Source organism: Odocoileus virginianus, chromosome 8 (assembly GCF_023699985.2).
Source record: "Odocoileus virginianus isolate 20LAN1187 ecotype Illinois chromosome 8, Ovbor_1.2, whole genome shotgun sequence".
Lineage (NCBI taxonomy): Eukaryota > Metazoa > Chordata > Mammalia > Artiodactyla > Cervidae > Odocoileus > Odocoileus virginianus.
Window position 1 is genome coordinate 22,247,951 of NC_069681.1, and position 26,983 is coordinate 22,274,933.

Sequence of the window (26,983 nt, forward strand, 5' to 3'; positions counted from 1 at the left end):
TCAGTTAGGTTTATTTCTGAACTCATATTTTCCTTCAACATACATCAAAATGTAAGCTCCTTGAGGGAAAATGTCTAATTTATATGTTTGTCTCTATATTCCAATTGTCTAAGACAGGGCTTGATGTGGCAGGTGTTAAAAAAAATTGGTTAAATGGGCTGATGAAAGAAACTCCTCTCTGGTCTTCAGCAAGCTGTAATTGTCTATATTTTGATTTTAGGACAAGATCCAAAATCACTTGAATAAAGGTATAAATGGTTGAACAGTAGTTTAAAATAACTCCCTTACTAAGACTATATAATTTGCCTTGGTACTGTAGTATGTTGTTTTGCTTGTACTGAAAATGATGAAATATGATAAAGATGCTAAACTTTTAATTTATGCACACTGTGTATTATATATTTATTAAGTGAAAGCACAAGTGCAGAATCGTTCCCAGACGTTCAAAACAGGTAGAGAATGGGAAGAGAAAAGGAAAAGAGAAATTTTGATGTGATAATGTTCATCTTCATCCAGTAAAAAGAGTTAGATAAAAATATTTTTGCTAAGTTGTCATCTTAGAGTACATTCGCAAAACACAAAAGCAGGTTTCAGCCTATTTTATAGATGAGTTTCTCACGACATTAAAATGAAAATGAAAGCCTAACACATTTGTATTCTGTCTCTGGCATGGCAATGTGCACTATTAACATCTTGTAAAAAGCTGCATAGAGGTTTGAGGTGGCGGGGAGGACATGTGAGCACCTTGTTTGACTAATGAGTCATGATCCTTTATCGTCTGGAAGGCAGGGGGACCCTTTCTCAGATATCAGTAGATATTTTCAAGGAGAATATAGAATGAATCAGTGTTTAGATGGGGGCATGAGGGACTCTACATTTTTGGCTTCTGTAAAAACATCTTTACAAAGCTGAAATAGTCTTCATTTAATTTTTAAAATTACAGCTGGTTTTTCATGTCACCATAAATCCCCAGTTCCTCTTCATCCTTCATGCTATGCACACAGAGACTCCCAGACACAGGACAGCCACAGCAAACATGTAGGTCCTACTATTTGAAGTAACCTTGTTAATCTTTCCAGAGCCCAATGTCTTTAATCACTGTTTCTCCTCTGAGTTTTTGAGTGGATTTTTATTGTGGCTTATGGAAGACCCATCAATACTTGATAAGTAAAATGGCCTTTCAAATTTATTTATTTATTTATTTTTTCCCAATTATTTTTATTAGTTGGAGGCTAATTCCTTTACAATATTGTAGTGGTTTTTGCCATACATTGACATGAATCAGCCATGGATTTACATGTGTTCCCCATCCTGAACCCCCTACCCATGTCCCTCCCCATCGCATCCCTCTGGGTCATCCCAGTGCAACAGCCCCGAGCACTTGTCTCATGCATCCAACCTGGACTGGTGATCTGTTTCACACTTGATAATATACATGTTTCGATGCTGTTCTCTCAGATCATCCCACCCTCGCCTTCTCCCATAGAGTCCCAAAATCTGTTCTATACATCTGTGTCTCTTTTGCTGTCTTGCATATAGGGTTATCTTTACCATCTTTCTAAATTCCATATATATGCATTAGTATACTGTATTGGTGTTTTTCTTTCTGGCTTACTTCACTCTGTATAATGGGCTCCAGTTTTATCCATCTCATTAGAACTGATTCAAATGTATTCTTTTTAATGGCTGAGTAATATTCCATTGTGTATATGTACCACAGCTTTCTTTTTTTTTTTTTTTTTCCCACAGCTTTCTTATCCATTCGTCTGCTGATGGACGTCTAGGTTGCTTCCATGTCCTGGCTATTATAAACAGTGCTGCGATGAACATTGGGGTATGCGTGTCTCTTTCAGATCTGGTTTCCTTGGTGTGTATGCCCAGGAGTGGGATTGCTGGGTCATATGGCAGATCTATTTCCAGTTTTTTAAGGAATCTCCACACTGTTCTCCATAGTGGCTGTACTAGTTTGCATTCCCACCAACAGTGTAAGAGGGTTTCCTCTTCTCCACACCCTCTCCAGAGTTTGTTGCTTGTAGATGTTTGGATAGCAGCCATCCTGACTGGCGTGTAATGGTACCTCATTGAGGTTTTGATTTGCATTTCTCTGATAATGAGTGATGTTGAGCATCTTTTCATGTGTTTGTTAGCCATCTGTATGTCTTCTTTGGAGAAATATCTGTTTAGATCTTCTGGCCTTTCAAATTTAAATAATGACTTTGATTTTTCAAATCATAATCAGAAAATGATGAATAAAGGGGAGTTGGGAGAAATTTATTGTAAGTTTCAAAAGTCCCTTTTATAGGTACTCTGAGTACATGATTGAAATTATTTATGTTAAAAATAGCTTACATAACTAAATGTTGAAATGGAAAATAGCAAGCAGCTATTTGATGAAAGTCATACTTCTGTGACTTTAAGGCTTGTAATGGTATGTTTTTAGTCCAAATAAATACCATGGTTCAAGTGTTTGATAGAAAATGCTCAAATTTTCTGATTCGGCTGAGGAGTCACAGAAATTCCTCTTTTTGAGCCCACTGCACTCAAATAATACTGCCATTGTTTTTATTTATTTATTTTTCTTGGCTGCACCGGGAGGCATGTGGAACTTTCATGCCCAAGCATCGAACCAGTGGCCGCTGCAGTGGAAACGCAGAGTCCTAACCACAGGACCACCAGGGAAGTCCTGCCATTGTCCTTAGCAGCACGCTCACAGCATCTTAGCATCTCACCACTGGGCTACAGGACATGACAATGTCTCTCCTGGCCACTGCTTCATTTTTTAATTCTGGGTCTTTGCCTCTTTTGTGCATTTCTTCAGATTATTTGTTGACTGTTAAGTATTTCTCAGGAAGAAGGTGTTATTTATGATCTGGTCAAATTGTCACTTTCATGGTAGTTTTACCTGACCTGCCCAAAATGATTAGAGGGGAAGGAAAAGCGGATATTAGACTTTCTGAACCTTATATTTTAATAAAAATGGAAAATAAGTCTAACTTGTCATTTTCCACACCCCATCTCCCACTTAAAAAACAAAGGGTTTTTTCCGGTCTCAACTTATGTGAAAGAGACTGTCACAATGCTCTTTTCTGTGTTACAAGCCAATTTAAAGCTTAATGGAGTGTGCATGTGTGTTTAATTTTTATTGGACTATAGATGCTTTACAATACTTTCTACTGTACAGCAAAGTGAATCAGCTATATGTTTACATATCCCTCTTTTTTGGATTCCTTCCAATTTAGGTCACCACAGAACATTGAGAAGTGTTCCCTGTGCTATAGAGTAGGTTCTTATTAGTTTTCTTTTTTATTTACAGTAGTGTATATATGTCAATCCCAATCTCCCAACTGATAAATTGGATCCCATCAAGATAAAGTAAATTTTAAAATAATAAAATTATCATTACTCATTATCTTCACTTCCCTGGTGGTTCAGCTGGTAAAGAATACATCTGCAATGCGGAAGACCTGGGTTTGATCCCTGGGTTGGGAAGATCCCCTGGAGAAGGGAACGGCTACTTATTTCAGTATTCTGGCCTGGAGAATTCCATGGACTGTATAGACCGTAGGGTTGCAAAGAATCGGACACAACTGAGCAACTTTCACTTTGATTATCTTCTGCCTGTCTCCACTCATACCCCTTAAAAATGAATTCGTCAAGAACTGGTGTCTATTAACCTCCTGGTTTTACTTGCTAACCTCCAGTAGATGATTTGATGAGCAGCTGGGATGTTCTCTATATCTAAAATCCCAAGCAAGATATAGAAAAAGCTAAAGAAAAGAGGAGTACATAAACTGCACAAATTCCTTCTGTTAACTGATAGTTGGTAATACCAGCTATGAAATATCTATTTTCAGGTGCACATACCAAATTTATTTGTATCAGAGTAGAAGATTGAATGTGAGCTTCCCCAGTAGCTCAGTGGTGAAGAATCTATCTGAAAGGCAGGAGATGGGGATTCGATCCCTGGGGGTTCCATCCCTGAATTGGGAAGATTCCCTGGAGGAGGGCATGATAACCCACTCCAGTATTCTTGCCTGGAGAATCCCATGGGTGAAAGAGCCTGGAGGGCTACAGTCCATGGGGTTGCAAAGAGTCAGACACAAATGAAGTGACTTGGCAGGCAGGCAGAAGATTGAAATAATAATCCCATCTGCTTCTTTGTGCTCCACCCGTTTAATTATTACAGGTATCCCCAAAGCAGAGTAGGTATTAACACAATGCAGTTCATATGTAAAAACGGTGAAGAGTTTAACAATTGTTAAATTGTATGCTTGGCAGAAATGCAATAAAATATCGGGCAACAAGGACCTGCTTTTCAGATCCCTGATTCTTTCAGTTGCCTTCTGCTTAACTCAGATTCCTTGGTGCAGCTGAATTCATAACTCACATCTTTTCTTCTCTCATTGCTTAAAGTTGTAACTGAAGCTATGATGCAAGGAGGCATCATACTGACCCTGTCGACCCCACATAACTTAAAGGAGCAAATGTCCCGTTTTCTCCCCTTGCTATCTAGTCTGTTTACTCATGGATATGTCAGGGAGGCAAGGCCTTCTTTCAGGACACTGGGATCTTGGATGATATATTTGCCTTCATTAATGTAGCCAGTTGACTAGGAGCACCTCACAAGCACTTTGACCTGATTGTATTATAACAATTATTAGTATCCTTCATCCCTGATGTTCTGCAAAACAAAAAACCATATGCTAAGGCCTCTTCGGGTGTTGTGATAGGCCACATGAAGAAACGAGCAAGCTTTAAATCACTGCAGGCAGCTTTGAAACAAAGAGCACACTTTTGAAAAACATAAATTTAATAGCCCCATGGCTTTTATTCAGTTCAGTTCAGTTGCTCAGCCGTGTCCAACTCCTTGCGACCCCACGGATTGCAGCACGTCAGGCCTCCCTGTCCAACACCAACTCCCAGAGCTTGCTCAAACTCATGTCCATTGAGTCGGTGATACCATCCAACCATCTCATCCTCTGTTGTCCCCTTCTCCTCCCACCCTAATCTTTCCCAGCATCAGGGTCTTTCCCAATGAGTCAGTTCTTTGCATCAGGTGACCAAAGTATTAGAGTTTCAGTTTCAGCATCAGTCCTTCCAATGAACAGTCAGGGCTAATTTCCTTTAGGATGGACTGGTTGGATCTCCTTGCAGTCCAAGGGACTCTCAAAAGTCTTCTCCGACACCACAGTTCAAAAGCATCAGTTCTTTGGTGCTCAGGTTTCTTTATGGTCCAACTCTCACATCCGTAAATGACTCCTGGAAAAACCATAGCTCATATGGTTTTGACTAGATGGAACTTTGTCAGTTTATTAGGTATTTTTAATTGCCTTGTTTTATTGTATAAGTATGCCTAAATATACTTCCATTTGTCAGTGAAACACTAAAATGTGTGTTCTTCTCTTTAATAATGACAAAAGACACCATAACCCACTCAAACAGTTCATGGAAAAAAATATTTTGATCATACGAATGAGAATCACGTCTACCTCAGTCTAAATTTATTTGAATGTAATGAAAAATAACTAATATAATAGAAGTCATGACCAAGGAGGTGATAAGACACGCTGCCCACATGAGGAGAGCGTGCTCGCCAAGCACCTGGTCACCTGAGCTCTCCGACCTGGGAAGGGCACAAAATGCAGGCCCAGCCAAGTCTGTGCCTCTGTGGAGCACCGAGATCCTGAACCCGAGCGGCTTACACCTGGGAATGCATGCAACCCAGGGACGCTTTAGACAGCTCCCTTGCAGAGCACCCTGGAGCCTGAGCAGTGTAGACCGGGAAAGCACACACGCTGTGAGCGGGGGCAAACCCGGTGTGGCCCAGGCACTGCGGGCACTCCCCACACACGCCAGTGACATTTGTTTGCCTCCCTCCCCAGAGCATGACTGAACAAGTGAGCCTAAATGAACGACCACTTTCACCCCCTTGTGTCAGGGCAGAAATTAGACACTGAAAAGACTTGCAAGCAGAGGAAGCCAAAATAAGCAAAGAAGAGGGAACCACTTTGGAAGTGACAGGTGCAACAGATTAAAACCCTGTAGTTAACACTGACTACATTGGAAGGGGCCTGTAGACCTTGAGAAGTATAAGCTGGAACAAGGAACTATCTGAAACTGAACTGACCCCAAACTGCCCTCAACAGCTCCAGAGAAATTCCTAGATATATTTTACTATTACCATTTTTTAATTTTTAAAATTGTTTTTTTATTTTTAAGTTCTTTATTACTCCTTTAGTTTTCATTTTTATAACCTACTATTACCTTGAAAAAAAAAGACCCCATTTTTAAAGCAAACTTCATATTTTTTATAATTTTTGTAACTTGGTTTTCTTTTTTTTAATATTGTATTATTGAGAGTCTAACCTATAATACAGATTTTTAATCTTTGCTTTTTGGTATTTGTTATCAATTTTTAACCTTTAAGAATCCAATCTTCAGTATCCATTTTTACTTAGGAGTGTGATTACTGGCTTGATTACCCTCTCCCCCTTTTGAATCTCATTTTTCTCCTCTAGGTCACCTCTATCTCCTCCCTCCCCCTTCTCTTCTCTACCCAACTCTGTGGATCTCTTTGGGTGCTCTGGGCTGTGGAGAACACTTAGGGAACTGATTACTGGCTAGATCTGTCTCTCTCTTTTTGACTCCCCCTCTTCTCCTGGTCACCTTTATCTCCTTCCTCCCTCCTCTTCTCTATGTAACTCTGTGAACCTCTCTGGATGCTCCAGACTGTGGAGAGAAAATAGGGAATTGATTACTGGCTAGAATGTTTTCCCCCTTTTTGATTCCCCCAATTCTCCTCCTGGTCACCTCTATATCCCTCCTCTCTCTTCTCTTCTCCATGTAACCCAGCAAACCTCTCTGGATGTCCCTCACCATGGAGAATCTTTTCTCCATTAACATAGATGTCTTATCATTGATGTGGTTTGGATGGAGAAGTCTTGAGGCTACTGTAAGAATAAGACTGAAAGCCAGAGGCAGAAGCTTAAATCCAAAACTTGAGAACACCAGAGAATTCCTGACTCCAGGGAACATTAATCGAAAAGAGCTCATCCAAAAGCCTCCATACCTACACTGAAACCAAGCTGCACCCAAGAGTCAACAAGTTTCAGAGCAAGACATACCAAGCTAATTCTCCAACAACACAGGAACATAAACCTAAGCATTAAAATACAGGTGGCTAGAAGTCACTCCAAACCCATAGACACCACAAAACTCACTACTGGACACTTCATTGCATTCTAGGGAGAAGAGATCCAGCTCCACCCACCAGAACACCAACACAAGCTTCCCTGACCAGATAACCTTGACAAGTCACTTATTCAACTCCACCCACAGGGAGCAGCTTCCACAATAAAGAGGAACCACAAACTTCCAGCATACAGAAAGGCCACCCCAAACACAGCATTCTAAACAAGGTGAAAAGGCAGAGAAACATTCAGCAAGTAAAGGAACATGATAAATGCCCACCAAACCAAACAAAAGAGGAGGAGATAAAGAGTCTACCTGAAAAAGAATTCAGAATAATGATAGTAAAAATGATTGAAAATCTTGAAAACAAAATGGAGTTACAGATAAATAGTCTGGAGACAATGATTGAGAAGATGCAAGAAATGTTTAACAAGGAAATGGAAGAAATAAAAGACAGTCAATCAATAAAGAACAATGCAATAACAGATAAAAAAACACTTTGGAGGGAGCCAACAGTAGAATAACTGAGGCAGAAGATAGGATAAGTGAGGTAGAAGATAGAATGGTGGAAATAAATGAAGCAGAGAGGAAAAAAGAAAAAAAGAATTAAAAGAAATGAGGACAGCCTCAGAGACCCGGGACAATGTCAAATGCCCCAACATTTGAATCATAGGAGTCCCAGAAGAAGACAAAAAGAAAGGCCATGAAAAAATACTTGAGGAGGTAATAGTTGAAAACTTCCCTAAAATGGGGAAGAAAATAGCCACCCAAGTCCAAGAAACCCAGAGAGTCCCAAACAGGATAAACCCAAAGTGAAACACCCCAAAAAGGCATATATTAATCAAATTAACAAAGATCAAACACAAAGAACACATATTAAAAGCAGCAAGGGGAAAACAACGAATAACACACAAGGGGATTCCCATAAGGATAACAGCTGATCTTTCAATAGAAATTCTTCAGGCCACAAGGGAATGGCAGGACATACTTAAAGTGATGAAAGAGAAAAACCTACAACCCAGATTACCATACCCAGGAAGGATCTCATTCAAATATGAAGAAGAAATCAAAAGCTTTACAGACAAGCAAAAGCTGAGAGAATTCAGCACCACCAAACCAGCTCTTCAACATATGCTAAAAGATCTCTAGACAGGAAACACAGAAAAGATGTATAAACCAAAACCTGGAATAACAAAGTAAATAGCAACGAGATCATACTTATCAATAATTACCTTAAATGTAAATGGGTAGAATGCCCCAACCAAAAGACAAAGACTAGCTGAATGGATACAAAAACAAGACCCCTATATATGCTGTCTACAAGAGACCCACCTCAAACCTAGGGACACATATAGACTGAAAGTGAAGGGCTGGAAAAAGATATTTCACGCAAATGGAGACCAAAAGAAAACAGGAGTAGCAATATTCACATCAGATAAAATAAACTTTGAAGTAAATGCCATGGAAAGAGACAAAGAAGGACACTACATAATGATCAAAGGGTCAATCCAAGAAGAACATATAACAATTATAAATATGTATGCAACCAACATAGGAGCACTGCAATATGTAAGGCAAATGCTAAGAAGTATAAGGGGAAATTAACAGTAACACAATATTAGTGGGAGACTTTAATACCCAAGTCACACCTATGGATAGACCAACTGAACAGAAAATTAGCAAGGAAACACAAAGTTTAAATGATACAGCGGACTAGTTAGACCTCATTGATATCTATAGGACATTTCACCTCCAAATAATGAATTTCATCTTTTTCTCAAGTGCACACGGAACCTTCTCCAGGATAGATCACATCCTGGGCTATAAATCTAGCCTTGGTGAATTCAAAAAAATTGAAATCATTCCAAGCATCTTTTCTGATCACAGCACAGTAAGATTAGATGTCAACCACAGGGGAAAATACTATTAAAAATACAAACATATGGAGGCTAAACAACATGTTTCTGAAAAACCAACAAATCACAGAAGAAATCAAAATATGCATAGAAATGAATGAAAATGAAAACACAACAACCCCAAACCTATGGGATTCAGTGAAAGCAGTGCTAAGGGGAAGGTTTATAGCAATACAAGCTTACCTCAAGAAACAAGAGAAATATCAAATAAATAACTTAACTCTACACATAAAGCAACTAGAAAAAGAAGAAATGAAGAGCCCCAAGGTTAGTAGAAGGAAAGAAATTATAAAAATCAGGGCATAATTGAATAAATGAAAAAGAAACAAAGGAGACCATAGCAAAAATCAACAAAGCTAGAAGCTGGTTCTTTGAGAAGATAAATAAAATAGACAACCCATTAGCCAGACTCACCAAGAAAAAAAGGGAGAAGTATCAATTCAACAAAATTAGAAATGAAAATGGAGAAATCACAACAGACAACATAGAAATACAAAGGATCATAAGAGACTGCTGTCAGCAACTGTATGCCAATAAAATGGACAATTTGGAAGAAATGACAAATTCTTAGAAAAATATAACTTTCCAAAACTGAATCATGAAGAAATAGAAAATTTTGATGGACCCATCACAAGCATGGAAACCAAAACTGTAATCAGAAATCTTCCAGCAAACAAAAGCCCAGGAATGGCTTCAGAGTTGAATTCTACCAAAAATTTAGAGAAGAGCTGACACCTATCCTACTCAAACCCTTCCAGAAAATTGCAGAGGAAGGTAAATTTCCAAACTCATTCTATGAAGCCACCATCACCCTAATACCAAAACCAGGCAAAGATTCCACAAAAAAAAAAGAAAACTACAGGCCAATATGACTGATGAAGATAGATGCAAAAATCCTCAACAAAATTCTAGCAAACAGAATCCAACAACATATTAAAAAGATCACACATGATCACCAAGTGGGCTATATCCCAGGGATGCCATGATTCTTCAATATTCAAAAATCAATCAATGTGATACATCACATTAACAAATTGGAAGATAAAAACCATATTATCTCAATAGATGCAGATAAAGCCTTTGACAAAATTCAACATCCACTTATGATAAAAACCCTCCAGAAAGCAGGCATAGAAGGAACATACCTCAACATAAAAAAAAGCCAGATATGATGAACCCACAGCAAACATTATCCTCAATGGCAAAAAATTGAAAGCATTTCCCCTAAAATCAGAGACAAGACAAGGGTGCCCACTCTCACCACTACTATTCAACATAGTTTTGGAAGTTTTAGCCACAGCAATCAGAGAGAGAGAGAGAGAGAGAGAGAGAGAGAGAAAAGGAATCCAGATAGGAAAGAAGAAGTAAAACGCTCACTGTTTGCAGATGATAAGATCCTCTACATAGAAAACCCTAAAGACACCACCAGAAAATTTCTAGAGCTAATCAATGAATATAGTAAAGTTTCAGGATATAAAATTAAAACACAAGTCCCTTGCATTCCTGTACACTAACATTAGAAAACAGAAAGAGAAATTAAGGAAACAATTCTGTTCACCATTGCAACGAAAAGAATAAAACACTAAGACTAAATCTACCTAAAGAAACAAAAGACCTATATACAGGAAACTATAAAACACTGAAGAAAGAAATCAAAGATGACACAAATGGAGAAATATACCATGTTCATGGATCAGAAGAATCAATATAGTGAAAATGCGTACACTACCCAAAGCAATCTATAGATTCAATTCAGTCCCTATTAAGCTACCAATGGTAGTTCTCAGAGAACTAGAACAAATAATTTCACAATTTGTATGGAAATACAAAAAACCTCGAATAGCCAAAGTAACCTTGAGAAAGAAGAATGGAACTGGAGGAATCAACCTGCCTGACTTCAGACTATACTACAAAGCTACAGTCATCAAGACAGAGTGATACTGGCACAAAGACAGAAATATAGATCAATGGAACAAAATAGAAAGCCCAGAGATAAATCCACACACCTTTGGACACCCTATCTTCAACAAAGGAGGCAAAAATATACAATGGAGAAAAGACAATCTCTTTAACAAGTGGTGCTGGGAAAACTGGTCAACCACTTGTAAAAGAATGAAACTAGAACACTTTCTAACAAAATACACAAAAATAAACATTTTTGTTTATTTGAATACATAGGCAAAACACTCTCTGACATAAATCACAGCAGGATCCTCTATGACCCACCTCCCAGAGTAATGGAAATAAAAGCAAAAATAAACAAATGGGACCTAATGAAACTTAAAAACTTTTGCACAAGGAAGGAAACTATAAGCAGAGTGAAAAGACAGTCTTCAGAATGGGGGAAAATAATAGCAAACGAAGCAACAGACAAAGAATTAATCTCAAAAATTTACAAGCAACGCCTGAAGCTCAATTCCAGAAAAATAAATGACCCAATCAAAAAATGGGGCAAAGAACTAAGCAGACATTTCTCCAAAGAAGACATACAGATGGTTAACAAACACATGAAAAGATGCTCAACATCACTCATTATCAGAGAAATAAAAATCTAAACCACAATGAGGTACCATCTCACGCCAGTCAGAATGACTGCTATCCAAAAATCTACAAACAATAAATGCTGGAGAGGGTGTGGAGAAAAGGGAACCCTCTTACACTATTGGTGGGATGCAAACTAGTACAGCCACTATGGAGAACAGTGTGGAGATTCCTTAAAAACCTGGAAATAGAACTGCCATATGACCCAGCAATCCCACTGCTGGGCATACACACTGAAGAAACCAGAATTGAAAGAGACACGTGTACCCCAATGTTCATCACAGCACTGTTTATAATAGCCAGGACATGGAAGCAACCTAGATGTCCTTCAGCAGACAAATGGATAAGAAAGCAGTGGTACATATACACAATCAAATATTACTCAGCCATTAAAAGGATACATTTGAATCAGTTCTAATGAGGTGGATGAAACTGGAGCCCATTATACAGAGTGAAGTAAGCCAGAAAGAAAAATATCAATACAGCATACTAACACATATATACGGAATTTAGAAAGATGGTAATGATAACCCTGTATGCAAGACAGCAAAAGAGACACAGATGTTTGGAACAGTCTTTTGGACTCTGTGGAAGAAGGCGAGGGTGAGATGATCTGAGAGAATAGCACTGAAACATGTATATTAGCAGATATGAAATAGATAGTCAGTCCAGGTTTGATGCATGAGACAGGCTGTTAAGGGCTGGTGCACTGGGATGACCCAGAGGGATGGGATGGGGAGAGACATGGGTGGGGGGTTCAGGATGGGGAACACATGTAAATCCATGGCTGATTCATGTCAATGTATGGCAAAAACCACTACAATATTGTAAAGTAATTAGCCCTCAATTAAAATAAAAAAATTAATTTTTTAAAAGTCATGATAATTCAGATCATTTGCATTTGAATTTGTGCATGAAAAACAAGCTAAGCCAACCCTGTAGAAGCATTACAAGTTGAGGCTATAATATTAGTATCTTTGGTTGTGACTTATTTCATTTTTCTTTCTCCCTAAGGTCTGGGCTAAAGTTTGTACAGGTACTAAGTGTCCTGAGAAGCCATCTGTCTATTTGGGTGGAGAATGGCTGAAACTGTCTATAGAGATGATGTTTTCATTTTGTTCTCTGTAATCAAAGTTAATTTCAGAGTCAAAGAAACTCCCAAGTTTTTGATAGACATCTTAGAACTGTCCACCAGCCACTGGGAATGACAACCCTCCTGACATCTTCAAGGGATGTCCAATGCCTTAAGTGCCTTATTTTTTTGTTTCTGCATATGGATATTATCTGTGGATCCTATACTTACATTTAATTCTCTTTAAAATTTGTTCTATTATGTTTAGCCCAATTTAATAATCATTTTTAGAGAATTTCATGTGTACTTATATTACTTTATCACATCATCTTTTGAGTAACTCAGTTAATATTTACTTAAACTCCCTTTAGCTTTTAATGAAATGCCTAGGATGTAGTTTCAGAAGAGAAAAGGCATAAAATATTTTAGGCTAATTGCATTGCTTTCCTCTCAGCAAGTATTTGGGCAGATATAACAGTAACCATAACCTGACTATCATCAACTTCTTTAGAGCAGATTCTGAATTTTGTTCATCACTGTATTCCCAGAACCTTGTACACTGCATGTCATATTTAGGGCTCATTAATGTACTTTTTTTTTGTTTGTTTCCCAGCCAATGCATGGTTTTGGGGAGCTTCCCAGGGGGCTGCAGTGGTAAAGAGTCCTCCTGCAATGCAGGAGATGCAACAGATGTGGGTTTGATGCCTGGGTCAGGAAGATCTCCTGGAGTAGGCAATCCCAACCCACTCCAGTATTCTTGCCTGGAAAATTCTATGGACAGACGAACCTAGCGGGCTACAGTCTATGGGGTTGCAAAGAGTCGGACATGACTTAGGGGCTACACAACAACAACAGCAACAGAATATTCGCCAAGACAACAGTAATAAAAGCTGGCAACATATAGCCTACCCAGAGAGAAAACTCAACATGAATAGAGGTGAACATTGGTCTGATTTTATTTGTTATCCAAGAAAAGGAAAAAGTTCAGGAGTTGCACAGTTTTATATATTGTACCCAAGTTAATAGGGACAGGTCACTTTATTTACAAAGCAATTAACAAGATAATCAAAACCGAGCCAAGACTAGACTGTATTGTGGTGTGAAAGATACCATAAACATCATTTGCATCTGTGTGTAGACAGCTGTTCAGCTTTAACAACGGTGGAAGTCTTGAATATGGTCCTTCATTCTTTCAAAGTAATTGCAACTCGATTATGAATCAGTGAACACAATATATCCAGTCACTTGACAGAGGCAGTAATAGGCTAAATTAATAGAATAAGACACTTAACCAAAGACCAAGTTTGTGTGTATGGCTGTATCAAATCTAATATAAATTTAATCCACAGGGAAAATAGTAATTTCAAAGATACATGAATACATTTAAGCCATTAGGAGTTACAGAAATAAAATGCTACTACAGTTATTTGAGTCTCACATCTGCATTTTTTTCTTAAATTGTATGTCTATATGTATATGCCACAATCAAGATTTACTAATATTTGAATTTTGTACTGCCTCTGCATACTTTTTTATGAAATAAGTTAAATATACAGATGAAATGGGTGTCACTTTTGTCCTGTGAATCCCAGTTCTGTTATCCAAAATTAGCCCCATCAGAGAGTTCAGTCGCTCAGTCGTGTCCAACTCTTTGTGACCCCATGGACTGTGGCATGCCAGGCTACCCAGTCCATCACCAACTCCCAGAGGTTGCTTAAACTCTTGTCCATCGAGTTGGTGATGTCATCCAACCATCTCATCTTCTGTTGACCTCTTTGCTTCCTGCCTTCAATCTTTCCCAGCATCAGGGGCTTTTCCAATGGGTCAGTTCTTTGCATCAGGTGACCAAAGTATTGGAGTTTCAGTTTCAGCATCAGTCCTTCCAGTGAATATTCAGGGATGATTTCCTTTAGGACTGACTGGTTTGATCTCCTTGCAGTCCAAGGGACTCTCAAAGGTCTTCTCCAACAATACAGTTCAAAAGTATCAATTCTTTGGTGCTCAGTTCAGTTGAGTCCCTCAGTTGTGTCCAACTCTTGCAACCCCATGGACTACAGCATGCCAGGCTTCTCTGTCCAACACCAAATCCCGGAGGTTGTTCAAACTCTTGTCCATCAAGTCGATGATGTCATCCAACCATCTCATCCTCTGTTGACCTCTTCTCCTCCTGCCTTCAATCTTTCCCAGCATCAGGGGCTTTTCCAATGAGTCAGTTCTTTGCATCAGGTGGCCAAAGTATTGGCGTTTCAGCTTCAGTATCAGCCCTTCCAATGAATATTCAGGACTGATTTCCTTTAAGATGGACTGGTTGGATCTCCTTGCAGTCCAAGGGACTCTCAAGAGTCTTCTCCAAGACCACAGTTCAAAAGCATCAATTCTTCAGTGCTCAGCTTTCTTTATAATCCAACTCTCGCATCTATAAATGACTACTGGAAATTCCATAGCTTTGACTAGACAGACATTTGTTGGCAAAGTAATGTCTCTGCTTCTTAATATGCTGTCTAGCTTGATCATAACTTTTCTTCCAAGGAGCCTAGTTCCTTTTAATTTTATGGCTGTAGTCACCATCTGTAGTGAATTTGGAGCCCAAGAAAATAAAGTCTGTCACTGTTTCCATTGTTTCTCCATCTATTTGCCATGTAGTGATGGGAATGGATGCCTTGATCTTAGTTTTTTGAAAGTTGAGTTTTAAGCGAGACTTTTCACACTCCTCTTTCACCTTCATGAAGAGGCTCTTTAGCTTCTCTTCTTTACTTTCTGCCATAAGGGTGGTGTCAACTGCATAACTGAGGTTATTGATATTTCTCCTGGCAATCTTGATTTCAGCTTGTGCTTCATCCAGCCTGGCATTTTGCCTGATGTACTCTGCATTTAAGTTCAATAAGCAGGATGACAATATACAGCCTTGACATACTCCTTTCCTGACTTGGAACTAGTGTGTTATTCCATGTCTGGTTCTAACTGTTGCCTATTGACCTGCATACAGATTTTTCAGGAGGCAGGTAGGGTGGTCTGGTAATCTCATCTCTTGAAGAACTTTCCACAGTTTGTTGAGATCTACATATCAAAGGCTTGGGCATAATCAATAAAGCAGCAGTAAATGTTTTTCTGGAACTCTCTTGCTTTTTTGATGATCCAACAGATGTTGGCAGTTTGATCTCTGGTTCCTCTGTCTTTTCTAAATCCAGCTTGAACATCTGGAAGTTCATGGTTCACATATTGTTGCAGACTGTCTTGGAGAATTTTGAGCATTTCTTTGCTAGCATTGAGATGAGTACAATTGTGTGGTATTGCCCTTCTTTGGGATTGGAATGAAAACTGACCTTTTCCAGTCCTGTGGCCACTGCTAAGTTTTCCAAATTTGCTGGCATATTGAGTGCAGCACTTTATCAGCATCATCTTTTAAGATTTGAAAACCCCATATCATGAATGTAAGACCCTTTAGCCTATTCAAATTGTTAAACACAGACACAGGCTATTCATTTTATCCATTTTCTTGCATGTAGACATGGCTTGTTCTCACTTTTTTATATCAAGAATTGTTGCCACGAATAGCTCCATAAATGTCTTCTGTTATGCATGGGCAGCCATTCTCAAATATATGAAATATTGACAAGTTGTTCCAAAGTGACTGTACCTGATTACCTCCCAATTGCAATGTACTAGGTTTTTTTATTCTCAAAAAAACTTCACAAAAATGTTGAGCTGCCAAAGTTTTAAAAATAGTTGTGTGGTTTTTTTTTTTTTTTTGCATGCAAATCTAATCATTAAGCAATGGCATTTCACTATTTCTTAGATTGTTTTCTTTAATTACTAGTGTTGTAAATACCTGTTCATATACAATTGGCCATTAGGTTTCCTTTCTTTTTTTTTTTTCTTTTGGAATTACTTTTTCAAATCCTTTGATTGCTTTTGCATTACCTCTTTTTTCTCCCTTGGGTTTAATCAATACCTATCTATACTATGTGTTACAGATATTTTTTCCCAGAATATAACTTGCCTTTTTGTTTTGTTAGGTCTTTTTTTGTTTGGCAAAAGAAGTTTATATTTTGATACAGTGGAAATTATTTGTTTTTTCTCTGTGACTTGTATTTGTGGGTTCTTCTCTAAGGATTCTTTCTCTACCTACTCCAATATTGTAAATGCATTCTTTATTTTATTCCAACAGTTTAGTGTTTATTTTCACTTTTAGATTTTTGATTCAGTATGATTGTTGTTTTGTGTGAAATAAAGTTCTATTTATATTTTTAAAGAAAAATGAGTCATCTTAGCAATATAGATGTTTCTTTCCCTTTAAAGATTAAAATGTTCTGTCTCTCATTCCTTAAAGCCCTCACATATTGCCTGCTGTTTCTATTATCTCTAATCTTATCCATTTTTTAATTGAAACTTCATTGATAAAATACAGTATTAATTATTATAGCTATATGCTAATGCCCTGGGCTTCCCAGGTGGTGCTAGTGGTAAAGAATCCACCTGCCAATGCAGGAGACAAGAGACACAGGTTCAATCCCTAGGTCAAGAAGGTCCCCTGGAGGAGGGCATGATAACCCACTCCAGGATTCTTACCTGAAGAATACCATGGACAGAGGAACCTGGAGGGCTACAGTCCATGGGGTTGTAAAGAGTCAGACATGACTGAAATGACTTAATATGCATACTAATGCATTGGTGGGGTGAGTCTCTATGCTTTACTTTTTCTTCAAATAGACCTTTATGCCTTTAGTTTTTGTTATTCTTTAGAATTAGTTTCTCCAACATGGAAATCCTATATCAAATAAAACCTTATATCAATGTTGATATGAGAATTTTGTTAAGTGAAATGGATTATTTTGGTGAGAAGCAACATTATTTTGATGATATTTTGGAAATATCATTGCATTTCCCATCCATAAACTCATCTAGGTACTGGGAATGGAACACAGTAGTGAAGAAGAAAGACAGTTACTGTCCTGATGAAATTTGGGAGGGAGAAGGGAAGAGATCATCAACAGACAAATAGACAAGTAAACATATAGAATATCAGATGGCAAATCATGCTGTGGAGAAACAGAAAACATAAAGAGGATAGAGAACAAAAGAGAGCAACCTGTTCTGTAAGAAAGTAATAAAGATGGGGCATTTGAACAAATGGCTAAGTGATCAGGAATGTTTGAAGGAAGGAGATTTCAAAGAGAGGGAACCATATAAATTTGAGTGGTGAGTTCAAGAGAGAGAAAAAAGACTGGGGCACAGTAAGCGAGGGTAGCAAAGGAGATGAGGTTCAAAGGGCATTGTTGACCAGATCTGAGGCCTTATATAAATCTGTTGCAACCTCTGCTTTATTCTAAAGGAAAAGGAAGACGTTGGCAAGCTTTGGACGAATCTAGTTCACATTGTAAATGGATCCCTCTGGCTGCTGGAGATAAGAATATTGCAGAAGGAAAGAAATCAGCTGTGAAACTAGTGCAACCATCCAGATAGAAAAGATGGTCTCATGTCTTTCAGGAATTTTTTTTTTACTTCCAAAGTATTCTTCCATTACCTATGTTAGATATTATGCTTATATTGAGGAGATATTTGTTTATTATATACTTTCTATTTTGTTATTGTTGTTATATGGAAATGCCCATAAAATTTTATAAATGTTGACATTGTCACCTGACACTTTTATTGGTTCTATTACTTTACAGAATTTTTCTTGGCTGTTTTGGGTAGACCATCATAAGCGTGCTGTGTGCTAAATTGCTTCCGTCATATTTGATTCTTTGTGACCCCATGGACTGTGGTCTGCCAGGCTTCTCTAGGAATCTCTAGGCAAGAATACCAGAGGGGGTTGTCATGCCTTCCCCCAGGGGATCTTCTCTACCCAGGGATCGAACCCACTTCTCTTAGGTCTCCTGTAATGGCAGGCAGGATTTTTACCCACTAGCTCCACTTGGGAAGCTTCTTTGGGGGAATGTAAATATTCGGTCCATAGCACTCTCTTAATTTGCTTTTATAGTGAATTATATTAATTTCTTTTTCTAGTAATAAATCATCCTTATAGTCCTATAATAAATTACCTGGTTATGATGCATATTTTTAATGCACACTTGCATTCTTTCTAGAATTTTATTAATATATTTGTATTTCTAGAAGTTAGATTGGGTTATATAATTTTCTTGTATTGTCCTTATTCAATTGTTATGTCGTTAATTTCATAATACTCCATTAAATAAGCATTCACACTTCATGCTTCATAATGAGATAGCTTGATTTTTTATATTTTTAATACTTGAAAACAATTTCTAAAGAGCAGAAAATTTTTGCTCCTTTAAAGTTTGGTAATATTTACCTCTTAAACTGGAGCAAAGGAAAAGATGATTTTTACTATACTAGAATGAAGAATTTCTTCTCTTCAAAAGCCACAAATGAAGAGAGTGAAATAAAAAGCTAAATACTGAATGAAGATATTTGAAACATATAACTGATGACAACCTATATTCAGAAAATACATGAAATTCCACTTCAGAATTAATATGGAAAGACAATGTAGGACAAGAGTATATACATTACAAAAGAGGAGACCCAAATAGCCATTATACATACAGACAGTTGTTCAGTTCAGTTCAGTTCAGTTCAGTTCAGCCTCTCAGTTGTGTCTACCTCTTTGTGACCCCATGGACTGCAGCATGCTGGGCTTCCCTGTCCATCGCCAACTCCTGGAGTTTACTCAAACTCATGTCCATAGAGTCAGTGATGCCATCCAGCCATCTCATCCTCTGTCGTCCTCTTCTTCTGCCTTCAATCTTTCCCAGCATCAGGGTCTTTTCAAATGAGTCAGTTCTTCGCATCAGGTGGCCAAAGTATTGGAGTTTCAGCTTCAGCATCAGTCCTTCCAATGAATATTCAGGACTGATTTCCTTTAAGATGGACTGGTTGGATCTCCTTTCAGTCCAAGGGACTCTCAAGAGTCTTCTCCAACACCACAGTTCAAAAGCATCAATTTTTCGGCACTCAGCTTTCCTCACAGTCCAACTCTCACATCCATACATGACTACTAGAAAAACCATAGCTTTGACTAGACAGATTTTTGTTGGTAAAGTAATGTCTCTGCTTTTTAATATGCTGTCTAGGTTGGTCATAACTTTTCTTCCAAGGAGCAAGCATCTTTTAATTTCATGGCTGCAGTCGCTATCTGCAATTTGGAACCCAACCCATCATCAGGAAATTGGATTAAAGATTTACTGAACATGGCCCTGCCAATCAGAACAAGACCCAGTTTTCCCCTCAGTCTCTCCTATCAGGAAGCTTCCATAAGCTTCTCCATCAGAGGGAAGACAGACTGAAAACCACAATCACAGGAAACAAACCAATCTGATCACATGGACCACAGTCTTGTCTAACTCAAGGAAACTATGAGCCATGCTGTGTAGGGCCACCCAAGATGGATGGGTCATGGTATAGAGTTCAGACAAAACATGGTCCACTGGAGAAGGGAATGGCAAATCACTTCAGTATTCTTACCTTGAAAACCCCATGAATAGTAGGGAAAGGCAAAAAGATAGGACACTGAAAGATGAATTCCCCAGGTCGGTAGGTGCCCAGTATGCAAGTGGAGATCAGTGGAGAAATAACTCCAGAAAGAATGAAGAGATGGAGCCAAAGTGAAAACAACACCCACTTGTGGATGTGACTGATGATTGAAGCAAAGTCTGATGTTGTAAAGAGCAATATTGCATAGGAACCCGGAATGTTAGGTCCTTGAATAAGGACAAATTGGAGGTGGTCAAATAGGAGATGGCAAGAGTGAACATCAATATTTTAGGAATAAACAAACTAAAATGGACTGGAATAGGTGAATTTAACTCAGATGACCATTATATCTACTACTGTGGGCAAGAATCCAATAGAAGAAATGGAGTAGCCAACAGAGTCAACAAAAGAGTCTGAAATGCAGTACCTGGATGCAATCTCAAAAATGACAGAATGATCTCTGTTTGTTTCCAAGGCAAACCATTCAATAACACAGTAATTGAAGTCTATGCCCCAACCAGTAATGCTGAAGAAGTTGAAGTTGAGCAGTTCTATGAAGACCTATAAGACCTTCTAGAACTAACACCCAAAATAGATGTCCTTTTCATTATAGGGGACTGGAATGCAAAAGTAGGGAGTCAAGAAACACCTGGAGTAACAGGAAGATTTGGCCTGGAGTACAGAATGAAGCAGGGCAAAAGCTAATAGAGTTTTGCCAAGAGAACGCACTGGTCATAGCAAACACCTTCTCCCAAAAACACAAGAGAAGTCTCTGCACATGGACATCACCAGATGGTCAACACCAAAATCAGATTGATTATATTCTCTGCAGCCAAAGATGGAGAAGTTTTATACAAGTCAGCAAGAACAAGACCGGGAGCTGACTGGCACAGACCATGAACTCCTTATTGCCAAATTCAGACTTAAATCGAAGAAAGTAGGGAAAACCACTAGACCACTCAGATATGACAGTTGTTCAGCCAACCTTATTAATAGTCAGGAAATGCAAATTGACATTACAATGACACTCAGTTAAGTTGAGAACATTTAAAATCTGGTAATACCAAAGTTTGAGGAAAAACAGAAATTTCCAAGTGTTATTTTTGGAGTATAAATTGCCACAACTCCTTTTGGCAAACAACTTGAAGTGATGCAATCCAGTCCTAGGTATTAGTCTGTGGATGTTTGCACCAAGAATAGTGTATAAGAATGTTCATTTATAAGAAGTAGCTTTGCTCTTACTATCCCTTAGTGTGCAAAATTTTACCCCAAGTTTTATGAAAAAAATTAGTAGTAGTAGTATCTACAGTCCATAGTTCAATAGACTTAGACATATCTTACATATTTGTTTATTATAATCCCTATCTTCTCCCCATTTCATTTTCCTTTTTCCTTAATGAATGACGAGTATATTCTTTAAAAATTCTTTCAGTGATGGTAGGAGCCATACTGATTTGAACTTCCATTCAGGCTTTTTTTTCCCCTTTACATTGATTCAAGTTTTAAGAATTTTATTTAAATGTATTTATAAAGAAAGCATTGTATGGTATGACTCTTTCTTGCCATAGAGAGTGACCTTAAAACTAATAAAATTAAAGTTGTTATAAAATTTTAACTTGACTCTACTAATTGATTAATTGATGAAACATTGAGATCTTTCTGTCTAAAAGGGATATTAGTGTTTAAACCCCAAAATAATATTAAAAACATGACATAGAATTACATATAACACTATTTAGATAAGAAAAATAATAATATGTATTTGAGTAATGGATAATGGAAAAATTATAAATAAAGCTTGTAATAATATTGGTCTCCAATGAGGGAAAATGGACAGTTAAGATTAGCACTTTTAATTGAAGTTTTGATTTATGAACAGTATATAAATATGACATATTCAGAATTACAGTAAGTTAAAAATAAGAGAAAGAAATTAGCCTCAAACTAAGACTGTCTATTGAACTAATGAGTAAGGAAGGAAAAAGGACTGAACACTTAGTAACTTTCTCACTGTGTGAGTCAATGCTACTCAATGCTCTCTGCGAACCACCTAAAATTATCTTGTAGTTAATGATGGGCATCCCATATTTCAAAAAGCACTGTAGTGAGAAATCTCTATTTGGAATTAACATCATTTTGCTCAAATATTTAATGCCTCTCTGTAATTCACTCACTTAGTCACAGGAATATTCTCCATTGTCAGGATTTACCCCATTGAATGCAATTATTTCTGAAGACAGAGATGCAGTCTAAACAGAAACCCCTGATGAGACTAATGCAAGAGAAGTATTATGAATCTCCCTTAACCTTTTTTGCTATAACTTTGCCCATTTTCTCCTATAACTTATGATATGTAGGATAAATGATGAACATCTTCTCAAGAATTTTTTGGGTTGAGTTCTTATCTAATGATTGAACTGGCTACAATCTAAGGACTGCTAATAGAATATCCTAATCATCTGTCCAAGAGGAAATGTTCTCTTCTCTTTTCTATCAAATGGGTATACCCCTACCCATTCAATAAAAAAAATTTGATTAAAAACATTAGCAGAATATTCCAGTTTACATTCTTTTTAAAATAAATCTGCGTAACTCATTCTTACCTTGCCTGTAATTACTCGTATCTACTTTAGCAACTATTATTTAAAATAACCAATTTGCCTTCTCTTTCAGATTGACCTTCAGAGAGATTTTGCTACTGATGAAGACACTGTATGATGAGATGTGGTCTGAAATCAGTTTCTTGACATTTACTTTAAATAGACAAGTAAATGCTAAAAGCTATGACCAAAAAAAAAAAAAGCATTATTTGGGTGAGATTCATAAATCAAAAGAAGCCACTTTGTACAAAACATGTCAAAGACCTGTCTAGGTCTAGGGGCATATAGTTCATGCCTCAAATTTATGTCTGTTCTTGCATTTATTGCAAAATGTCCACAAACACAAAGAACATTAAACTCTTAGAGATCATCTGTTCTTGACCTCTCATTTCACAATGTTGAAGTCCTTTACTCAAAGTTACACTGAGTCAGTGGAAGGAATGAGAAAATTTCACTATTTCCCATTACATTAAGCTCCTAGGAAAACAGCCATGCCCTGGAAGAAAACAGGCACCCTTCTGGAATTCTTCCAAATTCAGTGTTGTCAAAGCAGTCCTTTCTAACCTTTTTCACATCATGGCACAGGAGGAAAATGGTAATATTTGCAGAATACCCTGAAGTCTAGATAAGAGGCTATTTTTAGAGGCCTAAAATAGCTATTTTAGCTATTTTTAGCTAGGGGGACTCTAAGAGGGTGGACACTGTTCCCCCCCCCACACACCCCCCCACCCCACACGGGTAGGGAGCTCTGCTGTGATTGAGTTGAACATCTCCACAGCTGTGTTCCCCCATTCAGCCTTCTGAGCATAAGTACCCTGAGGCCAGTGCTCAAGGGGTTTGGAAGGGAATCTGGTCAAGCAAAGGTTTGCTGCTCAATGCACCTAGAAGCCAATACTGTGGCATGAGCTTTTGAGAAAAGAAAGAGTTTTATTGAGAAGTCTACTGGCAAGGAGACAGAAGGCAGGTCTCAAATCTGTCTCCTGGATCTGGGGCTTGAGTCAAACTTTCATGAGTTAGGAAGGACAGCCTGGTATGCAGAATTTGCTGGCAGGGGAGGTTTATGCTGGAGGGCTTTAAACTCTTTTTTCTTCTTTTTTTAAAACTCTTCACACTGGAGGGCCATTTATGGTATTGAAGATAGGGAAAGATGGATTTCAGCACCCTATCTTCCTGGACAAGATCCCTCCTTTCTGAAAAGTTTCCAACTTTCAGGTTCTGGTAATGTTCTTGCTTTCTTGGCCCTGGAAAGGAAACACAGGTCCAAATATTATTTGAAGAGGGATTTCCTCCTCTGCACATGCCCTGGTTACAAGACTTGCAGTTTTGTTTTTGCTGTATCTGCAAGGCAACTAGACATCTTGTTATCAGTAGTCTGAGCTGATCCTGTGGTTACAGGAGCAGAGGGAAGAAAGCGAGCCTAATATTTAGTTAGACATAGGGATTCCCGGGTGGCTCAGGTAAAGAATCTGCCTGCAAAGCAGAGACCCACGTTCAATCCCTGGGTCAGGAAGATCCTCTGGAGAAGGGAATGGCAACCCACTCCAGGATTCTTGTCTGGAGAATCCCATGGACAGAGGAGCCTGGAAGGCTGCAGGCCATGGGGTTGCAAAGAGTTGGACATGACTGAGTGACTAACACTTTCACTTAGTTAGACATACCAAGAAGTTCTGAGGTTAGCGAATATCAAGTCATAAACACATTTTCTTTTTTTCATCTTTCCTCCTCATTTCCCAAAACTTCGTCCAACAAAGAAGAATGGTAGAAATACTTACGTGGTAATGTCAATGACTTACTGGAGATGGAGTGTGGGCTAGCAGGAAAGTGAACCTTCCCTCCCACCCTTTGGAGCTCAGTTATAGTGGGAGCCCTCCACACTTTCGTGAGCTTTCTCTGTATTAATCCTACCAGGTTCTCATGGTGAAGTGCTCAGAAAGATACTGATGTGTCTCTGGCAGGAAGAGCATTGGGAAACACTCTCAGAGGCTTCTCAAAAACGGCTCATACTTTGGAGAAAGGACTTGACCAGGGCACTATTCTGAACCTTTATACCAGTTAAGAAAAAGGAATCTCCCCAAATCCACTCTGTTTTAGCCTTTCTATTTCACTTAAGGGGGGAAAATGACCAACAAACCAAGCATACAGACAAACTAAGTATAGTTAACAGAATCAAAGCTACAAGAAAATAGAAAACTCTGCAGTGGGGGATAGACACAGGGGTTGGTGGAGAGAAAATCTATACTGTGGGAGAGAGGACAGAAAATAGGACTGCCTTGAAGCAGAGGCTCACTAATAGAGAAGAAAAGGAAGGTTACTGAATGCTTCTCCTTCTCATAAATGATTACTGAACATCAGGATGTCTTTCCTAAAAAGCAGTAAGAGAAACTATTTTTATAATCTTCAAAATAATTCTGATCTTAAAAATTATAATTATCTTTGTTTCTAAAAGAATACAGATAAGCCATCCTCTTTATATTGTATGCATAATATGAAAATGTCTTCTAAGAACCTGTATGCTCAGGGGATAAAAGCTCTTATTGCCACAGACTCATTAAATTTAAGCCATCCTTGATTTCTTATTTACAAACACAATAGAGATTCTGAAATAGTGTTCTGGGCTAGAGCATGGAGACCCATGGTTATGGCTGTTCTGATAAACCCTTTTACTTTAGTGGTGCTCCAGAGACTGAGATTTGAAGCCAGAACTTTTTTCTGTCTCACAGGTTCTCTTACAGGTGAAAGGAGCTATTTTTCTCTGGTATAATCCATTGCTTTCAGACACAAGCCAGATTGAGTTAAAGAGGGCAATTAAATGCAGTTGAATCTTGCATCCAATTGCCACTCTTTCCTCTTTCTTGGTTGAGCATAAAGCAAAAAGAATAATAATGTACATTGAATATTCAGCAAGAAGGAAAGAAATGAACTTTTTAATATCCTAATTTTTAGTGCTCTTTTCTGTGTCTTCAATTACCTCAGTTTTGATTTAAAATAAACTCTGTAGATGTCTCCTGGAGAATTAAATGGCAACGCACTCCAGTATTCATGTCTGGAAAATTCCTTGGACAGAGGAGCCTGGTTGACTATAGCCCATGGGGGTCACAAAGAGTCAGACACGACGGAGCCACTAATTCTTTCTTTCTTTCTGTAGATATTTACATTCTATCAGGGTGTTAAGCCTCTTTTGTATAAGATTCTTTAAAGAAATAATGTCTCTTATTTAAAAAAACGTTTCTTGATGTGTACCATTTTTAATCTTTATTGAATTTTGTTACAATATTGCTTCTGTTTTATGTTTTCATTTTTTAGTTACAAGGTATGTGGGATCTTAGCTCCCCAACCAAGGATCAAATCTAGACCCCCTGCATCAGAAGGCAAAGCTTTAACTACTGGACCACCAGGAATTCTCAAAAATAATGCCTCTTCTAAATAATTCTATATATTATTAATGAAAGGTAACACTTGTTTAGCATCTGCACTATGTTGTCAATATACTTTATCTCAGTTCTCACCTCAATCTTCCAATATAATTATTATTCCACATCTTATTCCTCATCAGATCTTGCCATCTTCAGTTTTCAAAATATGTAAAAATATTTGACTGCTTCTCATTACTATCTCAGTACTCCAAGCTCTTGTCATTTATTTCTAGAGTACTGTACAAACCTGCCTCCATTCTTGTGGCCCTACAATAAATACTCCATGGAATAGCAAGAGTCATCCTTTAAAATTTTAAGCTAATCATGTTGCTGTCCTGTGATCCACATCATATTTTAATGATTTTCCATCCCTCTAATATAAAGTCTGTTCACTTCTTATGTGGTGACAGAGGTAAAGAACCCACCTGCCAATGCAGGAGATGTAATAGATATGTGCTCGATCCCTAGGTTGGGAAAATCCCCTGGAGGAGGGCATGGCAACCCACTCAGTAGTGTCTGACTTTTTGTGACCCCATAAAAGCCCACCAGGCTTCTCTGTCCATGGGCTTCTCCTGTCAAGAATACTGGAGTAGGTTGCCATGCCCTCCTCCGAGGGATCTATATTTAAAACTGACATGAATTCAAAATATAAGTTTTACTCAAAGATAGCTTGTTTCAACTCTTGACTATAATTCTGATATCAAATCAAAGTCAAATCCCAAGGATGTTTTGATCAAATCCTGTTAAAGCTAC

At 38.0% G+C, this 26,983-nt stretch overlaps 1 long non-coding RNA gene across 2 annotated transcripts in view; it reads left to right on the forward strand.

Moving 5' to 3' along the window:
* LOC110127839 (uncharacterized) overlaps window positions 1–26,722 on the forward strand; it is a 44,550-nt gene extending 17,828 nt beyond the window's left edge. Inside the window, exons 3-5 of one of the 2 annotated variants that reach the window (XR_011489017.1) lie at window positions 1,750–1,834; window positions 12,793–23,030; window positions 26,121–26,722. This is a non-coding gene — a long non-coding RNA (uncharacterized lncRNA). Of the gene's footprint in view, window positions 1–1,749; window positions 1,835–12,792; window positions 23,031–26,120 lie in introns of those variants that run through there. The other variant, XR_011489018.1, reaches the window with a different exon arrangement.
* The last annotated feature ends 261 nt before the right edge of the window (window positions 26,723–26,983 follow it).